The 26,072-nt window shown below is 42.5% G+C and overlaps 1 protein-coding gene across 7 annotated transcripts in view; it reads right to left on the reverse strand.

The window, feature by feature from the left end:
• Nucleotides 1–26,072, reverse strand: part of ZMIZ1 (zinc finger MIZ-type containing 1) — a 359,666-nt gene that overhangs the window by 220,915 nt on the left and 112,679 nt on the right. For all 7 annotated transcript variants that reach the window (XM_040605424.1, XM_040605427.1, XM_040605425.1 and 4 more), the window contains exon 3: nucleotides 13,781–13,863. The gene's annotated coding sequence lies outside the window, so the exon portion shown is untranslated. The remainder of the gene's footprint in view (nucleotides 1–13,780; nucleotides 13,864–26,072) is intronic.

Consider the following 26,072-nt stretch of genomic DNA (forward strand, 5'->3'; position numbering starts at 1 on the left):
ATTTATTTAACAGATTGCTATACTGGTGTGTTTCTTCCCCTCTTGGCTGGGAGACCACCACTGCACAACACAGAAACTTCAGAGAATCATCTACTTCATGAAAATTAATTCAGCAGATGTTTCTCTTTTGCAGTAAGTTAGCTTGGTATAAGTGGTTTTACACCTACTACATATAAACACATAGGGAAGTACTTAAGGTATTCTGTCCTTCTCTCCACTTCTAAAGACCGAGAAGTCTAAAATTCAAGAACATAAGTAGTTTGTTTTGAAGATAATGTGGCCTTACCACATGCACATTTTCATAAGACACTTGAAATCACAGCCTGTGCCTGTACTTCACGTTTCATAAACATACGTACAGTTACTACACTTGAGCAATTATTTCACATTTCACGCTGAGGGCATAAGAAATGTGACACCTGGGATCACAAATTTAGCCTGAAGCTTCAGGCTGATAATGCGCTTTGTGCATGTATGTGTGCACACACATTGCCCCCCCCAAATAAAATAAAAATCAACTGCAAGCTTGCAAAAGTAAGAAAGCAGACATACTGCAAAGTACAGCATCTCCATCAGAGAACATTACATCCATAAATACTGTAATTCTGGGAGCTTGCATTTGTATTATAAGTAGTAAACTGGTTTTGCCTGTATTTATATCTGAAGAAATAGATTTACTAGCTACAGAAGACAAAGGAAAAACCTTCCCAAAAATGCTGGATGTTGTCACAGGTACATTCTTGACCAATATTAAACTGAATCCAATCCACTAAACTGTTCGCAGAAATCCAGCTACCTTTATGCAACAAAATGAGCAAATGCGGTAGACTCCCTGGTTTCACATATAAACCCATAATGTCATCAGGTTAAGAACCAGAGTTATTACTGGTTACTCAGAATCTGTAATAAGGCATAATTTTAGACTAATATCTACAATCCTGCACCACACTGCAGAGGGAGGGAATAAACACTGAAATGAAACTCCACAGTAGACCCCGTTTCGAAAACGCCTTCAATTCATCATCAAGGTTCATTCCGAGCAAAGAATTTTCATCCTATAAAGAGCTGGAAAGTGAACTCGCTATCAGTTCAACTTCAGATAAACACTGCTAATACTTACAGACCTTTGACAATGGCTATTAAGAGAAAAGTTCTATTTATGCCAGACCTATTATTGAGGTTCCCTACTGAGGAACATAATAATTTGCTGGATGATTACTTTATTGTGTAATTATTCAGAGCTTATTATATAGAAATCATCTTGTAAGATAATGTGGATTGTCCTACAGTCTTCATATCTCCCTGACCAGTCCTTAGAAGAAGCTAGAGGCACAAGGTGGTTTGACAAGTTTCTGGAGCAAAACCGTAGCTGGCAATGGTTCAAACTGATCACATCCAAAAAGTCACAGTGGACACAATGGCCAAGGACAGCGAAGCTTGTGCTCCAGCTGTTTGCCTTCAGTGAGCTGGGAAGAAAATTGTCTTTAGCTGTGTACTACCAGTGAGAGCAGCACCATTATTTCAGTTGAGAAAGGCAGATGCTGTATTATCTAAACCTTAGTGCAAAAGAAGTGTTGCAGCTCAGCATACACATCGAAAAGGCAGTACAAGTGGCACAGTAAAGTTCAGTGCCAGGCCACTGTTTGTTTCTAGTATGTATTACAGACTACAATAAACACCTGGTATACAGTATGAATTTGATAAACAACAAAGATCTCTCTCATCCTGAACTTCATGGTATTGCTCACTGCTGGGCCACCGTAACAAACGCAAGTCCGTTACTTAGGAAAAGGAGTCACAGAAGATTTCCAATGTTACTTTGTTTAATGATATAGCAGGAATAAAGCTCTCTCCACCAAGCTCCTAGCTTGATAAGGTTCATACATACTTCCTCAAGAGCAAATCTATTACTTATTGTGCCACATTAGAAGGAAAAATGTGATTTAAATCTATTTTTATCTACAGGCTTCTGGAGAGCTAGTATACAGATGTACATTTCTTGTACTTGCATATGTAATCAATATTTTACATTTTCTATTTTTACTTTAAAACAACAGCTCATAGGAGTAATTGCTAACTGCACAGATCCGTAAAGATCCACTCTGGAGAATTCTTCGTCCATGGACATTTTTCAGGAATGCCCACTGCCTCTAACTTGAAAATACACCCCAACAGAAATGGTAGGGCAGAACTAGCTACCTGCTGCACATTTCAAAACAAAAGGTAGTGACAACCAAAGCAAAATCAAGATCAAGAGAGTGCAGCCCTCAAAATCTAAACTGAAACTTTATCCTCTGTGAAAACAGACTATATAAAACTCACAAAAATATTAACATAGAAGTTTAGTCTTTTCCCATGTAAAGATAGTAGAAGACTGAAGAACACCCTGTCACTACTCTTGATGCAACTTAAAATATTATTCACACTGTACTTGAAGTATTGTTATACACCTGAATGCAATAGGAACAGAAGACATGCCACACTGGGTTAATCCAGTCATCCATCTAGCTCAGTATCCTGTCTGCAAGGATGACAGCTGAAGATACTATGTCAGCAGGGTACGCAAGCCCAGCCATTACCTGTAGTTTATTGCCATTATTCCCCAGCACCCATGGTCGGATGTTAGTAGGAACAAATGCTCCCTTTGGAGTCTGTTCGTGGGCCTGCTGCCTGCAGCCATGTTTAACCTGCCCATCTGCCTCCACAACCTCCTACGGCAGCAGGTCTGCCAAGTAAGGCAATTCTCCCATTCGCATAGCCAATGCTTCTCTACAAATACAAGTCTTGCACCACTCCCTAATAAGAAGTTAAGGCTATTTGTTGAAAGTAGACCTGTAAAAATAATTTCCAGTACCCTCAGCACTCCATTTGAGCACTGGTATGCAGCAGCCAAACACACCTCTTGCCCTTGAGACTTCTCTAAGAATTTGCCATCACATGGAGCACAGCAAGAAGAAAACAGAAATTGCTGTATGGGAACTTGGCCCGTATTCTAGGCTAGAGGAAAACAAACTGTTGTTGAGGTTCCACCCTCAACCACTTTGAGCGCACAAAAGGCAAAGCCATGTGACCTGCTCACACGATGGCTGCACACCTGGTTGAAAAGTTTATGAACCCAAGCAGCCAGCACGTCACCATTGCCATTCTCCCCACTGGGACAGCACTTCAGCTTCACTTGCTTTAAGTGACACTTTTATTAATATTTTTTTAATTATTATTGCTTTTATTTTTTCCAAGTGTTTGCATCACCCCAAAAGATGTAGTTAAAACTCAGCAAAGGGAAGACGTGCTGAAAATTACATCCGATCAGCCAGCTACACTACTTCTGTGACAATTATCTGTTTCTTGCAGAAAGAATGATCCAAAGCTACTATTTACACGTTTAAACTAACCCAGCTCAGTTTGTCTCTAATGGTGTACAGAATAATCACAGGAACCATCTAGCTACCAGATCTGAATGGCAGTAAGTTCTGCTAGAGGCAGCAATAAGCTGCTGAGAACACATGCTCTTCACAGCCTAGTCTCTCTCTAAATTCAACCAGTGCTGTCTGAATGATGAGTACATGTGAAAAGAAGTATCAAAATCGTTACGATGGGCCACACACATGAATTTAGAATTAATTTCTAAGGCACAAAGGGAAGAGGGGTGTCCATCTCCCTTGGTATACTCAATTGCAAGAGTGCCCCCGTCTCCTCAGAAGGTCACAGCATTAGGGATCTGCTCTGGAAAACATTCATCTCACGGCTCAGCATTTTCCAACATTCTGGGCACCTGCTGGCACCTGCCGGCACCTGCCGGCACCTGCCACAAAAGCTAAATACTTGGGTTCATTTATTAATTGATAGATAATATCAGTTGCTCCAATTCATAAAGAACACAACCCCAACCCTCAGTACACTGTTTTCTCCACCTGCATCATCAGCCATTTGAGCCCAGCGGCTGTTGCTCCCCTTTCCTGCTGTTATGCTCTTGGCATCTGTTGACAGGGGAAGCGGGGCACAGGTGATAGAGGGGGCTGAGACAGAGAAGGAACACTGGCGAGTAAGGTGTAATTGTGGTGGTTTTTTTTTTAAACCCCTAATCTACATATTTGGAGAGGCAAAGAAAGAGAGATTATACGATTCACCCTTGACATTCTGCCAAATAACTTCAATCCTGTAAAATGTCCCCTAATGACCTGAATATAATACCATGGTGTTACAGTGTCATTTAAATACTGCAGGGTTCTTCCACTGGCAGTGCAGTCTGCAGACTTAATATGTAACATACAGGATTATACTGCCACTAAAATATTACTTAGTGCTGCTGAAATTTCAAATTAATTCTGGGAGCTAAATCATTATTCGACTCTGCCTTTGCAGAGATACATTCCCCTGGTTGTTTTAATAACAGCGATTTTAGAACTAAAAGGTTGGTACTGTCTCTTTGAAGCTTGCTCAAACAGAGAAGTGGCCTCGAAACTGACAAGCAAATTAATGCAGCGATGCATGGATGTTTGTGACCAAGAAAATAACTTGAGAAAAATGGGCTCAAATATTAAGGGAGCTCATACTGATGTGGCTGATGAATCATTTTATTATTTCACAATAAAAGGAGAGACTAGTCCAGTTTTCTCTCTCTATATATACATACATGCTCATACATTTCCATCCACCACCACCTTCCTCCACAGAGAGAGGATTTCTTAACATTTGAGGGACAAATTCTGGCTGAAGTAAATAACACAGCTGTTGGTAACTGATGAAACCAAGCCATGCCAGCTGAGGATGTGGCTTCCAAGTCATTCTGAGCTCTAGTTTTCCAAACCTAAATAAACAAACTGCAGCTTTTTTACAGCTCTGGTTTTTCTTCTTCCTACAGAATTCGTGTTCCTAGTGAGTATTTTGTACCTTTAGGTAGCTACAGCACTTCAACACAAAGACAGGCATATCCTTGATGCTTATTAAAACCAACATACAAACTAATTTGCCTATGTATAAAGTAAGGTAAAACAGATGATGGGCTAATCATAAAGGCAAATTTCTCCCCTCTGAAATTTTGCCCATTTTTAACCTTGTGCTTGGATTGGTTTCTATCTCCCAGTTAAAATACCACGCTGCTCACTTCTACAATAAAGTTTCTTAAATCTGGGAAACATTCCCAAGAAATATTGTTTAAAAAAAAACAAAACCAAACCAAAAACATTAGTATATGAAGAACAAGATGGGGACAAATACAGGGGCTGAAAACACCTTGTGGTAGTCAGTCTATATTTGGAATAATCAATCCTTCTCTTTATTATAACTGTTACCTACTTCCTCATTCATTAATATTGCCCTTGTTTACGACTGCAGGCAGGCCAAAGATTTTCCCCTCCCTCCGAATATAATTTCCTACTATTGACAGACATGTTCAAGTGCTGGATGTGTGTATGTCTACATGGCATACTGCAGGCAGAGGCGAGCCTTCCTGGCCACCATCCAAGCCAGCTGTAAATGAGCCAGCTCCAAACTGGAAGCTGTGTAAGCACAATTAGCACAGCAGTAAGCCTGATCTAACACAGCCTGCCAAGAGACGGAGTTTATTAGCTCGAGCTCAACACAATGCTAACGATGGATATGGGGCTTCTGGTTTGGCTCCACACAGAACGTGGCCAGCTGAAGATGAGCAGATCAAGCCCTTGTCTGCCCACAAGATACGGTGGAGGTACATGTTCTCCCAGGGTATACCCCTCGACTGTAAGGACTATTCGCTTCCCTCTACACGAACTCCCAAAATGCTCTTGACTGCAAACCAACAGGACCGGAGGGCTGCAAGCAGACGGAGGCAACAGGAGTCTCCAAGTGAGAACTTCAGAGGTAGGATAAGAAAAAAGGCACCAGGCACCAAGGAGGAGATGGGCACCAGAAATGCCAAAGGTGCAAGGGAAGGGCAGGGCAAAGTACTGCACGACTCTACGAACTGACAAAGAGCACTCTGCCTCTAGCTTCTCAGCTTTATCAGGTCCAGAGCAGTAATGACCGAAAAACCCCACAGTACCATATAGCAGATGTTAAACTGATTCTTTGCACAGGCAGGTGTCTGTCCCACCAGCTCATGAAGAATCCGCTCCATTTGGCGGATGCTTGAACAGTTCAGAAGAGGAATGTGCTCAGAGAAGGAAATCTGTTATCAAACTGAGACCCAAGAAAACAGAGTTCCTTTGATGCCACTGTTTCTACTAAAGAGGCAGTGATCATCTGGTGGTTGGCAACAGTTTGTAAGAGAAACTTCTGGATTCAGAGAAAAGAGAGACAAAAATAAAAAGGTATTAATGAAAATCACTGGCGGGGCGGGGTGTGTGTGGAGAAAGCACATTGTAAGAAGAGCACCCGAAGAGACTGGAAAAGTCTACATTTTAAAGGATAGTAATAAAAAAAAAATTGCTAAATCATATTAAACAGGAACTGTCCTACAGAAGTTAGTGAGCTTCTGTCCACCCAGCAGGAGCGCACATGAGCAAAAAGGAATTTCATTAAGTTAAAGTGCCCCGTTCAAAGGCGACAAAAGGAAACACCTTCTTATTCAACACTAATTATTTTGTTGAGTTCTCTGCCACCAGACTGTTGCTGTGACAAGCACTTAATATCTTTGAAAAGTGGTGTTCATACCAGTTTTCTTCATCCTCCCACTCCATCTGTAAAGCAGTATTTTTAGTTTTCAGTTGTTTGAACTTTCTGTTGTACGAGACAGGTATAAGCAAGTGTGAGAAGGTACCTCATGCAGGGTTGCAGGCACGCTCCTCTGCACATTCACATGCTGCAGCTTAATTAGGGTTATTTTCACTTGTGAGATTTTTAGATTACATTGTGTATATGAAGGTTTTCCATGATTTGTTAGCTCAAAATATTTTCCTTGAAAAGCCTTACTTTGCTTTCTGGTGCAGGCTATACATCCTCAACAGAGTACAACTAGTTGAAACACTTGGCCCTGCTCATCATTTCAGGCTATACACCTGCTGTCATTTCACTCAGTATTTCCCGCACTCTGGTAACACAGATCTCAGTCACACATATCTTGATGATTCAAGGCAGCATTTGAATCACTGATAGGTGCTTCAAAGGAATTTTTTTCCTCCCTTTTCCCTGTCCTTTCATAAACTTCTAAAAACATGAACAAATCAAACCGGATTAATCATACCAGGTTAAGAGATGGACTTAGCCATAGACAAAAGAAAAATGGAGAGCTGAGATTACACTTGCATTGTTCTTTTGTCTTGAGAAGGAAATAGATTTCTCTTTCTCTTTTCCCACTTGAAGGCCTGAAAAAGAAAGCCATGCTATCAGAAATATCAAGACCTAATAAAATGTGTGAAAAAACAACTGTACCTTGAATTTCCTAACTTCAATAAGATTAAATAGAGGAATTTAGTTAAATACTGTACAATATGAAACATATTTTAAAACCTGCAACAGTATTATTATTGCAGGTTAATTTAACCTTATTTAAAAAGTCAGTCATTTAAAAATACATATATGATATATAATCATCAACTGTTAACAGACTGTTCTGAAACAAGATCTCAACTTACATGCACATATCTAACATACCTAATGTATAGGTATGTTACAGATACGTGTCTAAGATATACAATATACATATGCGTAAGCTATAGAAGCCAAATTACCTGGTTAGTCCCTTTCCTTACATACACTTTTGGTGAAAAGTTACAAATCGTTGGCTTGTAATGCAACTGATCTAAAATACCCTAAAAACCCACATTTTTAATAGTTGGAAGAAAACACTGAGGAGATAAACAAGATTTAGGGGAAAAGGGAAGCATAGAGAAGTAGAATATTTGCTAGTTAGCTAGAAATACTTTTGTATTGAACAAAAATAAATATCCAATCAGCATATTATTTCTTTTGGAAAGACTTCTTTGCACAAAGGAATGCAAACTAGCATCCTTTACCAGGGCGTGAGAATCTTGTCCATATCACCATAAAATAGGTTTAATACAGGATACAGCTATCTCCCATGCAGTCACATGATAAACAGAATACTTGAATATTGATTCTATTTGGTCTCCCTTCAAAGCAATACTTTTTAAAAAAATAAATAAAATAAAAAAATCAGAAGCCGTCTGCCAAAGGAAGTACCTCAGACTAAAAGGCCTGTCTATACTCTGTATATGCACATTGCTTTTTTTTAGACAAAATAAAACCAGGATAAACTGCCATGTGTCTGCAGAAGGTTCTTCTATTTTTAACCAATACTGTCCTGCCAGTATCAATTCATCCAGATAGAGAATCCTTCATTAAAAATATAAGTTTTTTCGGTTGCTTTTCACTATGCTAAAGTGACATCTTTCCCAACCACTGTCAAAGGCAATTAAGAACATGAAGCTTTTGAGAACAAGTTTCAACCATGATTCCTGTTGGCCTACCTAAACAAAGTTTCCTTGTAAAGGCTTGGGAAGTCTTAGATAGCAAGGGGATAAGCCAAATACCATGAAAAGCATTATTCAGATACACATATTATCACTGCAAAATTATAAAACATCCTTGCACATTCTCATAAAGGCACAGGAGCTACAAACCAGCCAGACATACTATGGAACTAGATAAAACACTGGAACATCTCCAGAAAAAAGGAAGCTCTTGTGCACTATTTCCTCTATCTACAGGGGTGGATTTGGGTCCCTTTTTCACCCAAAACTTAAGGCACTACTGCATTTTACTGAAAAGCACAGTACTAAAGACAACTCACTTAAGAAGTTACCAACATCTTACTCAGTTACACTGTACAAGATTTTTCAGGTCTTTCTCCACATTTGTACATGTTCACTTGGGTGCAAAAAAAAACCACAACCCATATAAAAAGCAGACAATGCTCAACACAGTGTGCCTTTGAATCATGGCTTACTTTTACAGAAGATCAAAGATGTATTTAAGTTGATCGTTGGAACTATGTTTTTCCTCACATATAACAGTCCAATAGCTTCAGGACTACTTCTTGGCTCCATACCATTCCCTCCCAGTCAACTGCTTTAGCTACCAACCGGTAGGTACCACCATTCTAGACTAGATCAACCTGGAAGACTTTGACCAATTATCACAGTATGCTTTTTATGTCACAGGATCCAAGAGTTTTATACTGATAACCAAGGTAAGCAAGGGGGAAAAAGGACTCTCCACTCCCCAGTCCCTGCCCCAATACTGACATGACAAGGGGCAGAGCGCCCAGAAAACAGTGGGAACATCACCAGTTCAGCTGGCTACCTTCAGACTCAAAGCATGTCTCAACTCAGCTTTACAGAATTGAAACTACAGGAATGCAAACAGAAGAACTGGCTCAAACACCAGTGGCCTAGACAGCAACTGCTGTATCCCATCTGCCTACCCCTACAGCGTGGGAGCACTTCCAAAATTATCACTACAACTACCTCAACTAGTTCTTCCCATCATCTTTAGTTCCTATTTTCTCACATCTATTTCTGTCAACAAAGCTGGTTTGGGGAGGGACAATTTCCCTTCCTTAAACCTCCAGCCTTTCTCCTTGTTGTGTCTTTGCCTTATTCTTCCTACCCTAAGGCCTTCCCAGCCATTCAACTCATGATATTGCTCCTCTTCCTTCTTTCCCTTCTTCTGTTGTCCATCTTTGTGTTTCTGTGTCCACACAGGTGTGCGGGGGTACCCACACAATGAGTCAGACAATGTGGCACCTGCGGCAGTCAGACACTACATATTTTATTGAAAGAAAACATATCTTACTTTCTTAAAGTAAATGATACTACAGTTCCACAACAGGAGAATATAACTAAATAATTAGTCACACTTAAAGATGGGCTTCAAAAAGTTTGGTAGGGGAGATAGGGAAGGAGCGAAGAAGCCCCGTCAATGTGCAGAACCCAAACCCTTGCTCAATTCCCGATCTACCAAGGCTCCTCCTTGGCATGCCAAGTCAGGGCCTGAATTAGGCTGGGGGGGTGCGGGGTGTGGAATAAATCAGCTGTGTGTACTTTAAAGGAAAGCTCCAAGACAAACTATGCTGCCTTTTTGTAATTTCTGATGTAATTAACAACTTGACTCAGCAACAAGCCATCTTTATATAGTTACAAACCTTTCACCAGCCACGCCCTGAGTAGCCTCTGGAATACACAGCCACAGCGCTGGGGTGATTTTTTGCAGCAGCAAAGCTGTAACAAGCAGTTCCTACCTCTGGCCGCTTTTTACCAGCTCCCCTTGCACTGCCCTCTTCCCACCCCTCCTGGTAGCAGGAGGACAGCTTCCTGGTACTCTGTATGTAGCAAATGGAGTTGGCTAAGCTAAAAATAGACCATTCATCCTCCCCCCTCCCTCCTCATTTTTGCCAGGTTATTTTTAAAACGGATCAGTTCTCTGCCCTTGTTCAACAGGCAGCTTAGCTCTGCTGGAAGGGGAAAGGAGAAGATGCATCTCTACCAGAGCAGGGGTGTAGGAGTGCCTTGCAATGTCTCCTTCAGCCCACCTTGCCACCAAGACATAACATATCCACAACATTACACACTAACACAGAGATCCTCACAATCTCCATCTGAGCTGGTGTTTGCAAAGTCTCAAAAGGAGCATGTGCTACTCCTACAGTTAGAAAGAAGAGGTTTGCATAATCTTAACCCTCATATCCCAGGAGCCAGAACTAATTCCATGCTTTTCTGATTTGACTTGAGGATTCTACACTGCCGCAGCAGGACTTGGGAGATGGCTCTTCACTGTAACCTTGTCTGAGTGCTCATCTGTGTTTGTATTACTCTAGCTTGCAAGATGACGGCTATCAAGCCAGATTACAGAATGCCACTCACAGTGACACATGCCAAAAGTAAAACATTAAGAGCATCTAAACAGCAGAGTTAGGCTCAGCATGTAGGTTGCCAGGTATTATGTTAAGTAAGAAATAATTATAGACAAGTTCAGCAATTAAAAAAGTGCCAAATATCTTTAATTTTTTTTTACTTCAAAAAAGATGAACTCTGAAAATTCATGGGATTGATCAGGTAAGAACTCTTCTGAAGTCCTAAAAAAACCAAACAACCCACAACTAAAATATCATGAATTCAGACAGGCAACCCCTACCCAGCCCCACCCCCACCCCACCCCCCCAAAAAAAAGGCAAGAAAAAAAAAAGGCAGGGGGGTAGGGAGAATATAGTCATTAAAAAAAAAAAACCCAAAAATCCTCCTAACCCCTCTGTTCTTTCTGTGTGTTTATGAAGCCTCCGGAAATACCATGGCAAACATTCCAGCTCTACAGCAGCGAGGCCACGTGACCTGAAGGCACAGTAAGGAACTTCATTCCCAAGTTTCTTCACGGAACAGAAAAGTGATTTTTATTTTATTTTTCTAAACCAGGATCCAAGTCTAAGGAATTTTCCTGGAAATTTTCAGGAACACAATTTTGAAACAGGGTGGGTTTGGTGTGGTGTTTAAGTTTTTTGTTTTGGTTTTTTTTTGTTTGTTTGTTTTAATTATTTGCTGCATTTCTATATGCCTGCACATGTTATCTTTACAATTAAAGAGCAAAGTCTTAGACCTATACTCAGAGGGCATAAAATACAGTATATGCTTTAAGGCATCACTAAAAACTATTTGCAGTGTCCTCTATATCCCCTATTAGAGTTACAACCAGTACTAGTTATATTTCCTAATATAGCCAAGATCTTCTCCCGGCAAAAATTATGAGAGGTAAAACCTCTCCTTCTAGTTTCGCAGTAGGACTTCAGTTAGAACTATTAATGAAAGGATTTATGCACATCAGCTTTGCTAAACATTATGAAAAAGTACTCAAAATGTGAACTTGAAAAACAACCTTCCATTTTTACAAACAATCATGTGTAAGTACTTGGAAGTAATTGTTTAAAATGTAGGAGTATGGATGAATCATAATGTAATATTTGAGTATCAGTTGAAATCTGTGTTTTGCCTTAAAACAAAACAGAAGAAAGCATCACCATACAAAAAGGAAAACAGTTCTGCAGTACAAAAGCACAGTAAACGGCAGGCACACACCACTAACTTGCTTTTATAGCCATGTCAGAAATGCTTCTAATTATCAGAGGTAAAAGAGGGATGGCATTTCTGCTGGAAGCAAGTTTTACACTTTAGTCTCTCCTCTTTCCTCTCTTTCAGCCTATAAATATTAGTCTTACACATTTTTCTCCCATACAGTTCTTGAAAAGGTTGAGTTTTTCAAGGCTGAGAGCAGACAGAAATGTTCATCAAGAAATGCCTTCAGGTCAACTGTCTGCAGCTCATCAAAGTGCAGCACTGAAAATATGGATGAGGGGGAGGAGGATTATACGAGCATGGTAAAGCAGATTAAAAAAATAAAAGTCTATGTTCTGATGATCATTACCTTTTTTCCTTTTGGAAATGGGTTCAGCTGTCATCCATGCACCCTCGGTGGTGACGGGCACAAGGGTACTGACTGACTCCTCCCACTAATTTCAGCTCCATTCAAAGCAACTACAAATACATGAGTGTCTGTAACGGTATTCCCCAATATAAGGAAATGCCAGAGGGATATGACAAGGAGTTGAAGTGTAGATGACCCACATAACAGTGTAAAGAAAGGCAGCTGGTCCACAAGAAAACTAAGATGTAGACCAAATTCTTGAGAAGCTCTAAACTACACTGGAAATAAGGCCAAGATGAAATTACCTATTGCTTTATAAAATACTTAAAATATAAAAAAAAAACAAACACAAAAACCCAAAACAAAGCAAAAGCAGCAACAGAGCAAGTCTGCAAAGATTGCAGGGGGTTGGGGGGCAACAGAAACCCCCAAGTGCCCACTGTTTTTTTTTAATTCTGTACAACTGCTGAACCAGAGCTGTTGAATGAATCACTGAAACTACTGTTCATTTCTACTCAGGGATTTCATAGAACAGTTTAGGTTGAAGGGACCTTAAAGACCATTTAGTTCCGCCCCCCCTGCCACAGGCAGGGACACCCTCCACTAGCCCAGGTTGCCCAAAGCCCCGTCCAGCCTGGCCTTGAGCACTGCCAGGGACGGGGCACCCCCAGCTGCTCTGGGCAGCCTGGGCCAGCGCCTCGCCGCCCTCACGGGGAACAATTTCTGCCTTATCTCTCATCTCAGTCTGCCCTCTTTCAGTTTAGAGCCGTTCCCCCTTGCCCCATCGCTACCTGCCCTTGTAAAAAGTCCCCCTCCAGCTTTCTGGTAGCCCCCCACCAGGTACGGGCAGGCTGCTCTGAGGTCTCTCCAGAGCCTTCTCTTCTCCGGGCTGAACCGCCCCAACTCTCTCAGCCTGCCTTCACAGGAGAGGGGCTCCAGCCCCCGCGTCATCTTGGTGTCCCTCCTCTGGGCTCGCTCCAACAGTTTCACGTCCTTTTTAAGTTGGGGGCCCCAGAGCTGGACACAGTGCTGGGGGCAGGGGGAAGGATCTCACAAGAGCGGAGTAGAGGGGGAGAATCACCTTCTTTCTATTTCATTTATTATAAATGCATATTTACTGGCAGCTAGTAGAACACATTATTGCTCTGTTTTATAGCTCAAATGGCTCATGCAAAGAGTAATTTGTTTGTATTCTGTATCAGGATCAATATTGTACCAGGGATAGCCCGAGGAATGTTTATGCTGAGGGCTTTGCTTGCAGTGTTTTGTTGTTGCAATCAATTGACCAAACAGGACTGCTTCTTAAAACAACAAATAAACTCTGATAGTGACCAGATCAACCGTTAAAGCATAAAACATGATGCAGCGTCTGGAAAAAGACTGAAGGTCCACAAGTGTTTTTACCACCTGATCGTGCATAAAGCTCTCCTACCTGAATATTTCCCACCGGCCTTTCTTCCTCTCAGTAGCTGGGGACTGTTTCCTCTATGCCCTCACATAACAAGTTCCATTTTCCTGCAATAAAAACACAGACACATGACACTTCCATTCTCCTGCATAGCACAGCAGCATTTGAAGAAGCTCACTGAATAGACCTGAAATGAACAAGAAGCATTTAGGAGTCCCAGGACCAAGCCTGGAGGACCAGATCTGAGGTTGGGTGGGGGTTCCAGCCCAGCTCTTTGAGACCCCAAGCTTTTGAGACTCACTCCAGCACTTTAAGTCTTACAGGATTTCTTGCCCGTAACAATGAGATGAGGAGAAGTTAATAAGAATTCTGTTGATGTTTCTATCAAAATTTCCGGAGCCAAATGGTAATTTTTTTTCCAGTTAAAGGTCACGCTGAAGTCTCTTTTATTCTCTTTATAAAGGGTACTCCCTGACTGTTGTGAGCTAAGTGCCATTAAAAAAAATAAACCAACCCCCAAACTCTGCTTAAGCAAATACACCAAAATACCTCAAAACCACCATCCTGTCTGTAGCAAAACAAAACAAGTTTACAGATGACGTTGGCAGAGCACCACAACTTCTAGGAAATGCTTTTTAATTATAAAGACTGCAAAGGGAGACAGGGCAATGTTTTGTTACATGCTGTTTCAGCAGGCAGACAAGGTGTCCTTACAGCTTTATATGCTATGCTTGAAAATTCAGCAAATGCTGAAGAAAGGAACACGACAACTATATTTTGATTCTCTTTTGACTAACTTCCAAATAACTTTCATTCAAAACAACATTCCATCAAACATGAAAAATCAAGTATTACAGAAAAAAGGCACATGATTCACAGCCAGCCCAGGTTCCTCCCCCCAGGGACCATCTGTACAGGGAACAGACACTTCCATAACAACTCATCTGATGCAGAAGTCACAGGTGACTTAAAAAAAAAAAATGCAGAAGAAAAACCTCAAATAACTACAAATAATCTGTTAGTTGCATTCAGTATTTGTCCTGCAGTCATATTTATTCTGCTTACTAATAATTCACAAAGAATAAAAACATGTCTGAAAACCCTACATTAGAAACAGCCACCCCACCCCACCACGTACAGTGCCACCAAGGGACAGTCTGCTTCAGACAGGAGCTCTGCTGGTTTTCTTAAAGCAAATGACAACTTTAGAGAAGTTGCATATTGACAGGCACCCTGGGTGAAGGACTGGTTTTTAAGGCCTCATTGAACTGTGAATGTTTTCCCCCAGAACGTACTTATTCTCATCCAGAAGTTTTCCCCAGTGCTTTTGTTCTGCTTATACAAGCCAGAAAAAACATGTTAATTGATTCAGATTTAGTATGTGTTAACATGACTGTCTGAGCTAATGCATACTGGGCCTTTAATGAAGCTGGAATTAGTTATTTACCCAGCTTCTAAGTCTGTTCCTCCAAAGGATAAACTTTTGTTCTGTCTGCCCCAGGAGCCGGGTACCATTCCAGGTGTGATGGGATGGGACTTTGGCAAATTGGGCTGTAGCATTTACTTGGCAGCTTAAACTTTACCTCTCGCTTCCCTCTCCTAGCCATTTGCTTCCAGCCCTGCATTTGCGCAGCTGCACGGCTAGCTGGATCGGGGGAACTGCTTTCCTTCAGCATGTTGGCTCATAAACAGCTGTGCCAGCACAACACAGGGAGCGGGCGCAGGGCAGGAGTGATCAGCCGTGATGGCAGAGGGTAGGAACAGAGGCTGCTTAAACCAGCTGAAACTGCACTGCTGCAACACACAGAGCCAATGCTCCGCTCCCCTCCTCTGTGCCTTAGTTCTGCCCATCTGTAAAACTGGCACCACAATTGCTACTTTGTTTTATAAAGCACCTCTTAGAAAGGCTATCCCATTAACATTTCTGTGAATTCACATTACAGACCACCCACCCCTTTCACAAATCAGGCCCAAGCTCATTCTAAGGACACTGGCACTGTCCCCCACCAGCATCTGCTCCCTGGTTTCACCATGCAACCTGCTCAGGGGCTGTAGCATCTCCCCCGCTGCTGCCCCAGCCTGTTCCCATGCCCTCAAACCAGCTTCAGCTCCGCCAGCGTGCTTCACAGGATTTTGCTCTGAACTGGAATCAGTTTCTAAAAATAAAATTGGCTTTTTATTGAAGTCTGATGCATTCTCTCATCCTATTTCTAGGAAGATCCCCCAAAACAGTCTCACTGGCACAGTGAGAGGGTAGCAGGCTCCATCTGCAAATGAGATTAGATAGATGGGGAAGAGGAGACAACTGGAAACATCTTAAACTTGGCATCGGCCACCCTTTTCCAGGTGTGAAACCATGGCCTCGCTGCGGCACAACTCGATGCCGCGCAGTCGCCACCCTTTACCCATTCATAGCTGCTTCATGTCCCGCGACACGAGCAGCGACTGGAAAGCGCCGAGCCCTTCCCAAACACCCACCGGTGCCCGACAAGGCTGCTGCCAGGTATGAATCGGGGAAGAGCGCAGAGGGAACCGGCGGTGCTCGGGCCGGTGAGTCTATCTTGCTCAGCCGGATCCAGCAGAGGGAGCACAAAAACACGGTTCTTTTCGGCCAAATGCTTTTTTGGCTACAAACCGCTTGATGCTTGAAATACCAGGCACTTTGTGTTACATTACCCCTGTAGTAATGCACATGTGGTGCATTACAAGTGCATAATAAACAAAACCCTTGCTCTGAGTAGATTACACTGTAAAAATCAATACGGTGAAGGAGACGACCAGCACAAGCAGGGAAGGCTGCAGAAGTTGAGAGGAGGAAGGAGAGGCAGCACAGCAGGGCTGCCAACTCCTGTGATTTTATCGTGTCTCCACTTGGAATTTTTCCTAAAGCCAGCTTGCTGAAGTCTCATCATCACAGAAAAATTTCAGCTTTCAGATTTTTGTTTGTTTGTTTTGAAGGATGCCTCTCTAGGCTTCCAAAGTTCAAAAGCAAAACTGTAAAGGTGGATTAAGGTAAACACAAAAGACTCAAGAAGTAGAAAAGAAGTACAAGAATCCTCAAAATTTGTTGTCTGTATGTCATAGGCAAAACCATACCAACTCTGGCAATTTTACTTAATTTTAATTTATTTATTGCCAATTAATGTACTTTTAATGACTGTTTCAGGAGCTGAGGGGAAAAAAAGAAGACTAAGCAGTGCAGCAAACACTGAGAGAAACTCTTTTCCTCCATCTTTCCAAGGCTCAGACATCTTTTCTCCCCCTGCCCTTTCCTAGTCTAACTTCCCTTGTTTCTGCCATGCCTTACACTCAGTCCAGCCCATCACCTTTGGCGGGGCAACAGGCAGCCGGGGAGGCTGTGGGTGCAATCGTTTCTGTCTGCTGCTCCTCGTCTCTCATTTCTCCTTCCACTGCTCCTTGCTGCTTCACCAGATTTCCCTTTCCCCAGCCTGGACTGCTACTCCACTACTCCCAGTCCCCCAAGGATGTCCTCGCTCTGGCTTGGGCTGGCTGCACTCCCTTGGGGCGCCCTCGCTCCAGTCTGGGGCCACCGCAGCCCCTCGGGGCATTCTTGAAGGGCAGCCCATGCGATGCCCCCCCAGCCCCTAGCACCAGCCCTGCAGTTTAGGCGTAACATACCACACTGTCTGAACATGTTTCTTTCAACATGGCACTCTGGTTCTGAGTGATTCTGCCAAGATGAATCAATGGAAAAGGTCAATAGACGCAAGGGAAACGCCCAGAGTAAACTGTGCATCACAGCAAGTCTTAAAGCATATAAGAAACACTGAAGGGGGGAACTGGAAGAAGTCCAACGGGAAAACAACACAGATTTCATCTTTAGGCCTCCTAAGTCTCAGCTGTATCATAGCAATGGACTTGGGTCAAGCACAAACAACTTTCCCTGCTTTCTCATCACATCCTGGTTCCACCTGGTGGCTGCCAGTTCTTAGAAAGGGGTTTATCACAGATCTTTCTGGACTATCACACATTTTCTTGGAGCCCACGTCTCTTCCTCAACTTTACCCCCTGAGGAAAACAAGAGGGACTGCACTGTCTACGCCCCAGCACTCAGCCTGTGCTGGACTTTTAACTGTAAATAAATAAAATTAAAAGGGTAACCACGAGCAAAACCTTCAGTTTCCATACACAAAATACCACTTGGCCTCTATGTACCCAAACAAAAATGAAGAGACAGCAAACAGAAGACATACACACAGAAATTCTTGGAAAACCGAAACACCACACAGACAGTTAAGTATGTTGTACAATCTTCTTTCAGAAATACACGAGGCAGGTACACTTCAGGGTATTTTTCTACTTTCACAAGTTATTTCCAAGTTCCAGCATTATTCTCCTTGAACTGCAGAATATGTTCAAACACAGAATTCCTGTAAAACCACAGAGTGCCGGCAACCCTGACTTCTCATTTATCCAGGGCTGTAACTGGGTCATAAGTGAAGAACACAAAGTGCTGTGCTTCCTAAATAAGCTTACTGGTCAACAAGCATGCTGCTGCTATGTGGGAAATTTCACAAGCTTCTACAGAGTGTTTCAATATTATATGCAGTCCTTGTAAGGCATCATAGCCCTCTATCAACTCTGGAGCTTTTAGAAACCTGGGCTTTTCTGAAATTCTGAAGCAACTCAAAGTCAACACTGAGTGTATGCTTGACAAGCACTGGATGCTGTCCTCTGCCGGAAAAAAGAGGTAATCTGCTAGTTTTATATGGAAGAGAAGCATAAAATGTTGCTGAAATAAGCAGTGCAAAACAGGTGGGGGTTTTGAAGGGGGAAAAAGAGAGACTAAGCTCAAAGCAGGTTGTTGTGCTCCTTTCCTGGGCAGAGATGGGGTAAGGAAGGTAAAGTTGGGAAGAAAAGATCTGGGGTGGGGGAAGCAGAAGGGAACAGGGCAGAGGGGCAGCCAACTTTCAGCTTTGCCTGCACCTAGACTTGGTCCTCACTAACCCTTATTAAAACAAGAACCAAAAAAGCACACAGACACATCACACCAGAATGCGCTGTAAAACACAGACACTCATCTGATGGCACAGAGATGATGAACACTCCTTTCCAAACAAGCAGCAGAAAGCCACAGAAAGTGGCCAGACTGCCCTGAAACCCTGCCACGTTCCTCACCTGGCACCACCGAATGCATCCTCCTCCCTGCCCTGGCCAGCCCTGGCATCAGCCCCCTGCCTGCATCCCCCCTCAGAGGCTCCCCGCGCCCCCCACGGTGCCAGGCAAACCCTTGGCCAACACTCCACTGCTACAGCATTTCTTCCCAAAACAGGAGTAGGATCTCGCAGGGCAGATGGCAGAGGGCTGCGATGGTGAAGCTCACCGCGCTGAACGCTACAGTTGCTTAGACATGCCGTCAAACCTGTGGTTGCAGTACCAACGTGATACAGCAACCAGTCCTCCTGGGAGATTTTCCAGACTTGCTCTGTTAGGCAGAAAGCCACCAGGGTAAAGCAAAATAAGAAAGAATTGCAGTAATAAGAATTTTAATTTTTGCTTGGGTCTTTTTCCCCTATTTTGCACTGGGGTAAAAGCAAAAGTTTTGTTCCTTCAGTCACCATTTCCTTGATTAGTTTTCCCAATTCTGAGCAAAAATTACCCTTGTTCTCTGCATAAATAAAGAAATTTATTTCACTTTTTTTTTTAAAAAAATACCTAAAAGAACATAACCAGAGTGTACAATTTTCTCAGATGTACGAAGCCATGAGGTTGCAATTTCCTCACTGTGAGATGGAACGGAACACATTTGGGTTGTGTCATACCCGACATATATAAGGTCTAACAGCAGCAGTGAGCAGTATCACAATCTTCAGTTTAGAACAACAACAAAATCCTTTGCTTCTCCCAACTTGCTCCACAAAAATCTCATTAAGGGAAGAACCACTTTTCCAATCTGGCGCTCTTTTCCATGCTGCATCTGAATTTAAGATGGGCCTGGTGCACCTAAAGTCAACCACTGCGATTGTCCATGTCTCTGCTCTCCTGCCACGGCCTTGGAAACCCTCAAGTGCCTGGGGCAGCGCTGCACCCCACTTCCCTCGCAGCCCCACTCCCCACATAAGGGGCTGCACACCAATAAGTAGGCTGGATCAGGCGGTCCAGCACCAGGAGAAAGCAGGAACAGAAAAATAGGACTGGGAGGACGGGCACTTTGGTGCATCCTTGTGAAGGCAGGCCACAGCTCTGCTGTGAAACACCAACCTGACGCAGGTGGCTTTGGCCTGTACTGAAATAAGACAGATTTGGCGTGCCTGCTCTGCAGAAGGGAGTCAGCCCAGGCGCAGCTCCACGCTCCCGCAGCCAGGCTGCTCCTTCTTCAGCGCCGCAGCCAGCAACAGCAAAAATCAGCCCAGGAGCTGAGGAATCCAAAACAATCGTTATCATTTCACAAGTGACCATTGTAGTAACAGTTCCTACCTTGTCCGCCGCAGACTGTAGCATATTCGACCGCATCTGTTTATAGTGGAGGACTGAGTTGCCAACTCACAGGCGTAGGATAACGAGCACTATTAATCTTGGCTTAAACTGGACCATTGTTCTGGAGATTGGACATGTCTTGTAAAATCCCATTATTAGAGACCATTTGCCATCTATTTCTGTCACAACTTTTTTAGTTTGTTTTGCTCTATTTTAGAAAAATTTTCCCCTTCCCTTTTCCTTACATCCCATTGTACTTACAGAGCCTTAAACAATAATCCACTCAAGCACAGCCATGGAAGTGGTTTGAAGAAACAAAGCCTGCTTCTGGTATAGCCAGTGCATCTGACTCCTATGTACAGCTGCCTGCATATCCTCTGCAGACTTGCAGAGCACCAGAAGCTACTGATTTCCCTCTGCTTCTCCTGTGTGTTGGACACAAAATAGACTGTAGGCAGGAGAAGTCTACTAAAATTACACTTGAAGCATTGACTAAGGGTGCAGCTGAGTCACAAGCAAGTTCTGCAGCTAATCTTGCTAAAGGAATAGGTAGGAGAAGGCTGACCTGAAAAGAAAGCAGTATGCATCAACAAGACAAAATAAAAAAAAAAAAATATCCAACTCTAGGGAGGTGATGCAGTGGAAGCAGAGTGTCTCAGGCTTTGCTAAAGAAGATTATTGCCACATCTAGCAGTTAGCACCCACCCAAGTAGTGTGCCATCAACTTAATTCCCAAACGAGACTAGCAGAACAGCGAGACAGGATTAGACATGCTTGGTTTTAACCATTCATTTCTCTCTCTGGTGGAATACTATCAGCACAGCATTGGCATCAAAATTACTACCCTTCAAAATGCGCAGAGCACATTTTTAATTTTACATGTAGCAGTTATGTCATATGGGGTTATTTATTTTTTAATTTAAAGTGGTAAAACATATTTAATCTGTTTTGAGAAAAGAACAAATTGATTTAGCGAGCAGTTCAAGGCTCTCCCTGGAGACACTCAACCACACTCAGCAATCTGGATACAAGTTGGGACTTCACTAAAGTCATTTTAATTGTAGGTCATAAGAAATGCCAAGATATAAAACACCAAGGAATACTAAAAATTAAGCCATCATCTCTGAGACTAACAAATGTCTTATATTTGGCAGCAGGATATTTTTAAAAATCTTTATGGCATTGCTACTGAAGCACAGCAGCAGGGCAAAGGGCTTAGAGCTGCATGTAATACACACACGTTATTTTCGCTGTTGGGGAGAAAAATAAACAACCAAAAGCTAGATTAAGGGAAAAATACTGGGGTGAAAGAAAGTTAAAACACTACCCTTGTGATGATGGTGGTGTATCTTTTCCGTGTCTTTTGTTTATAAACAGTTTAATTTCATCTTGGTCAGAAAACATTCTTCCCTAATGCAGTATGAAACAAGGTTGCCTCTACAGCAACACACGCAGAGGCAGAGAAAGGGGGCACAGAAGCGAGGAAAGATGGTTTTTAAAGAAAACTTTTAAAAGAAAGAAACGAAACCCCTCAAAGCCTTAAACACTTTCAGAGCTCTGTGCCCAGGTTTTATAAGGAAAAATTATTTTCTTAGTGAAAAAGTACTTTTTAATCAGTTTTTTTTCATGTGGAAAATACACCCAAACTTCTGTCCTGAAGTTTTGAGCTGGATCCCTCATTTACTAAGCCCTTTAATAGAACTTAGGTGAAATCCCAGAAAGTTTTCCTTTGTCCACTTGCCTCAAATAATGACGACAAATCTCTGACTTTAGCAGCACAAAGCCAGAACCCCTCCAGTTCAACTTCTTAAAACACAGCAAGTTAAAAATCAGGTGCATTCATTTTCAAAACCAAAGAACAGTATCTAAGCGCTCTTAACTTTTTCTTTAGATACTTTAGTAATGTAACCCATCTCCTTCTCCACGTTCTCCTATCGGAAACAAATTTTAAAGGTCAGCAATGTGAAATCAGGGGCCGATTTTTTTACCATCCCTGCCTAATAACCTTTTAAACTTGATCAATATACAATCTCCATTCCTGCCATTATCTTCCACTCATGGGAGTGGAGACAAGAAAGGTATTTCCCTCCTTTTACTTAAATCAGAATGGAACTGCCCAATAAAGAGGTATTTGAACAGAAAGCAGTTCAAGTGATGTGCTGAAGAACCATATTAAGGGAAACAAGTTCACCCACATGGAAGAAAAAAACGAAAGCAATTTTAACACCCTATATTTCTGCCAGTCAACTCATTGATTAAAAATTACAAACGTTCATTTCATTGGTTTCGGCCACTCTTTCTAGCAGGCGTGCCAAAATCTACGGATGAACATGTTATCTCTCTAGATGCGAAGCTAGGCATTTCACGCAAGTTCAAATCTATCCACTGCCAAGTCCTTTTTCTTGACTGCCTTGACATCAGCTCACTGAATACTACCATACCCTAACCACCTTCTTTATGATTAAACACCGTGTACGTGTGCGTACATGCAAACCTACGTCTGCACATGGTGTAGCGTGGGGGCTGTCACCTGCTTTGCCTGCGTGAGCGGTGCCGTTGTGCCAGGGAAGTCGACGGAAGGAAAGCTGCAACACCGTGACCCAAGCAAGACACAGGCAAACACAGTTTTAGAGATCCAAACCTTTTATGCGAACTAACATCACAGAAGTAAAAGCACTGAACGGAATAATTGCACACATGCCCCAGAGGAAGCGTCATATCTTGGGATTTAATAGCTAGAAGCAGTCTTCCCCCATCTTCCCTTCAAGTCATGTGGTCACAGCAGACGAGCGCTCCTTGCTGTCTATCACACAAGCCGTTACACAAGCACTCCCAAACTGGTAGCCCTGGATCCTGGTTTTCTGGTCCCCTGGAGGGCTGCAGGGCAGGGTCCAGGGCCTCCCCTCACGCCAAGCCCTGCCAGGCTGCCCACGCTGAAACTCAAGGCCACCGGCAGCTCAGAGAGGCAGCCAAGAGCAGGCAATGTTGCACAATTTCTGTTCTGTGTGGACATCTGAGCTGGAAAGACAGTCATTTCAAAACAAGCTGAAGGTTGCCTCAGGATCTTCTAAGTTTTACTGCAGGCTGTTCTTAAAGTCTTCCACTGATAGCATTTGTAAAAATCGGATTAATTTTCTGTGACACTGAAAGAGGGAGGGAGAGATCCTAAACAAAACCCCAGCACTGCCTCACCGAGTTCACTCCTTACACCCAGATAAACATCTACTCGCTTCTCTCCTGTCCTCAAAAGCCCTTTCTCTGCAACATGCCAAAAGCTTTTAACCCACATTAAGGCCACTAGCATCCAGCCCCGGCTCCAAACAGGCACTGCTGTGGCAAAGCCACTGCTCTGGAAGAGGTGAGCCCTGGAAAATCTTGCTCATAGACTTTGAGACGTGGCTGCTGTCACCCACCCGCCGTGGCCCTCCGACGGAGGGGAGGCTCCCCTCGGCACAGCTCTGCTTTCCATGTGCGCGGGACGGTTCGCTCAAGGGAAGTGCATTTTCGCTAAGAGAGTGGCCAGAGAGTTTCAACAAGCGAGGCAGAGGCAAACATTGCCTTCTGGCAGCTCCTCTCCGGGGGTGGGTGGACATCTGAGGAGGGGTGAATTAGAGGGAGAACAGCTGTTTGTCCAGTGAATGAGCCACAGGACTCAGCTATTAATTCTTCCTCCCAAGAGAACATGCCCCCATGCCAGCCCACCCACCATCCTATAAAACAAACAAACATATAATGGAGGTCAGGGAAGGGGAGCTCAGTAAGAGGAAAGGAAAAAAAGGGGAAAAAATACCCAAGCATTTAATATTTACATAAGAATGAAATGTTTCATTAATTACATACAGAATCAATTTGCAGCTATTTTCCTTAAATTCCTTAGTCAGACCCACAGATTTGAGGCACTTTGAACTGTGCTGTGCCAGTAATTGTGGATGAATATTTTAGATCAGTCTTGAATCACTGTACTGCACACACCAAATGAACTAATAAGCTGCTCATGTGTGGACTACTAATGTATTTTCTTTCTTTCCTAGACAGATGGAGTGCAGTCTAAAAATCAAGTTGAATTGGCAACTGGGAATCTTCAGAAAGGCTTAGAAACATCTTTAGTTCTACTGTTTTATTAAAAATACCACTCAATGGCCTGCATGCATTAAAAAGGAGCCTGGAAGACACAAGAAAAACCCCAAACAAGTTTACAAAGATACGAAGGAAGAGTCGGACATCTCACGTGACTAACAGCAACCTCCAGAGAGTGACAACGAATAGTGCGTTCTGAAATTTTATTACAGGACTATCGAAAAGATGGACAACCTTGCCATCTATGTGATATTTATCACAATACATCCATTAATGGGCAGTCATTTGAAATCACATATAGTGGCATATCAGCTCTGCAATCTGACAGATGTGTTCTAGTTTACAGAAACATCTGTTGAGTCATCAGGACATCAGAATAGTTAATTGCACTTTGGGGATGCTTTCAGAGATTAAAAGTTCCCTTATTTCAAGCAAATTTTAAGTGTCCTCATAGATTAAACTCCTTTTTCATATAAAAAATTAACATATGCACCCGCACTCCAGAGAAATTAATGTACAAAATGTAAAGAATAACTTCCCTGAGGGATTATCTGTTTTCTTCCGCCTCCTGTACACCCTGCCTCACACAGCGCTCAGCAATGTGGAACAGAAGACAAAGATACAACATGAATCACACATAATTCTGAAATATAAACTAAGACTTGGCCTACACTGGCTGGGCAAAGAATACAGAAGAAGCTGCCTTCGGTCAAGAACTTACTAAAAAAAAATACGCAACAGCTGAAAACTGCTAGATGATGCCTGCCATCTCTTTTTGGCAAAATGCTTATAGTTCTATTTCAGATCCTTTTATTACTGTTTATTCTAAAATAAATGCTGTACAGGCTGTATCTTTCACTACCACAAGAGTATGAGACAAGCCAGGAGAACTCTCCACATGTTTAAACAGGGGCTGAATGACATTAAGCAATCCCCCCATCTGAAGTGATACCATTGCTTCTTATATGCAGCTAAGGACTGGAAGCAAGCCATCTCTGTTCATACACCTAATTATCCAAATATTTGAATGAAAAACTTAAAAAACCTTGTGGAAGACTCCTATGAGTTTTCAACATGTGTGAGCAGATGACATCTTTCCCGTGCTTTCAACATGAATTTCCTTGCAACCTTCTGGCCTCCACAGCAGTAAGAGGATTAAGAAAACATATTTCTTAGGAAGAAGGATCCATCATATAAACTTTAATTTAAAACAATTTAGCAGTGGATTTTTTGTTTGGTTCGTGTTTTAGCAAACACCACAAAAAGATGAACCAACCAAAAAAGGTACGATCAACCATTTCTCAGATGTGACTGGATCTGCTTGCTCTGTAGCTCATGAACCACAGGGTTCCCATGATTAATTCAATGAACTATTTGATTTCACTCAAGAAGCAATCATAAAGCTAAAGTGCAAGTGCATAACCAAGAACACTGTACAAAGCTACAGATATGAACACCGCATCTGGGTTTGGCTTCCTATAAATCCTAAAAGCGACAGCACACCTCAATCTAACCAGGCTGTTATTCTTTAGTGTGGAGGAAATCAAACTTGAAGTGGGAGAGTAAAAGTGGAGACAAGCACTGCAATCACGACCATGCCTTAAAAAGGTCCAATAGTTTTTAAGTTACAGCATATTCCCTTGCTGTTAAAGTGAACTGAGACTGCTGTCTCAGTTGCATTAAATTATTAGCTAATTAGCCCTGAGTAAGGACAACAGTGTGTTGATGCTGGCAAGCTGTGAAAAGAACACTTCAGCAAGGAAGATCAATAGCATTTTTGTCTGGCTTACAATAAGAAAAC

The sequence above is a fragment of the Falco naumanni genome, chromosome 9 (assembly GCF_017639655.2).
Source record: "Falco naumanni isolate bFalNau1 chromosome 9, bFalNau1.pat, whole genome shotgun sequence".
Taxonomy (NCBI): domain Eukaryota; kingdom Metazoa; phylum Chordata; class Aves; order Falconiformes; family Falconidae; genus Falco; species Falco naumanni.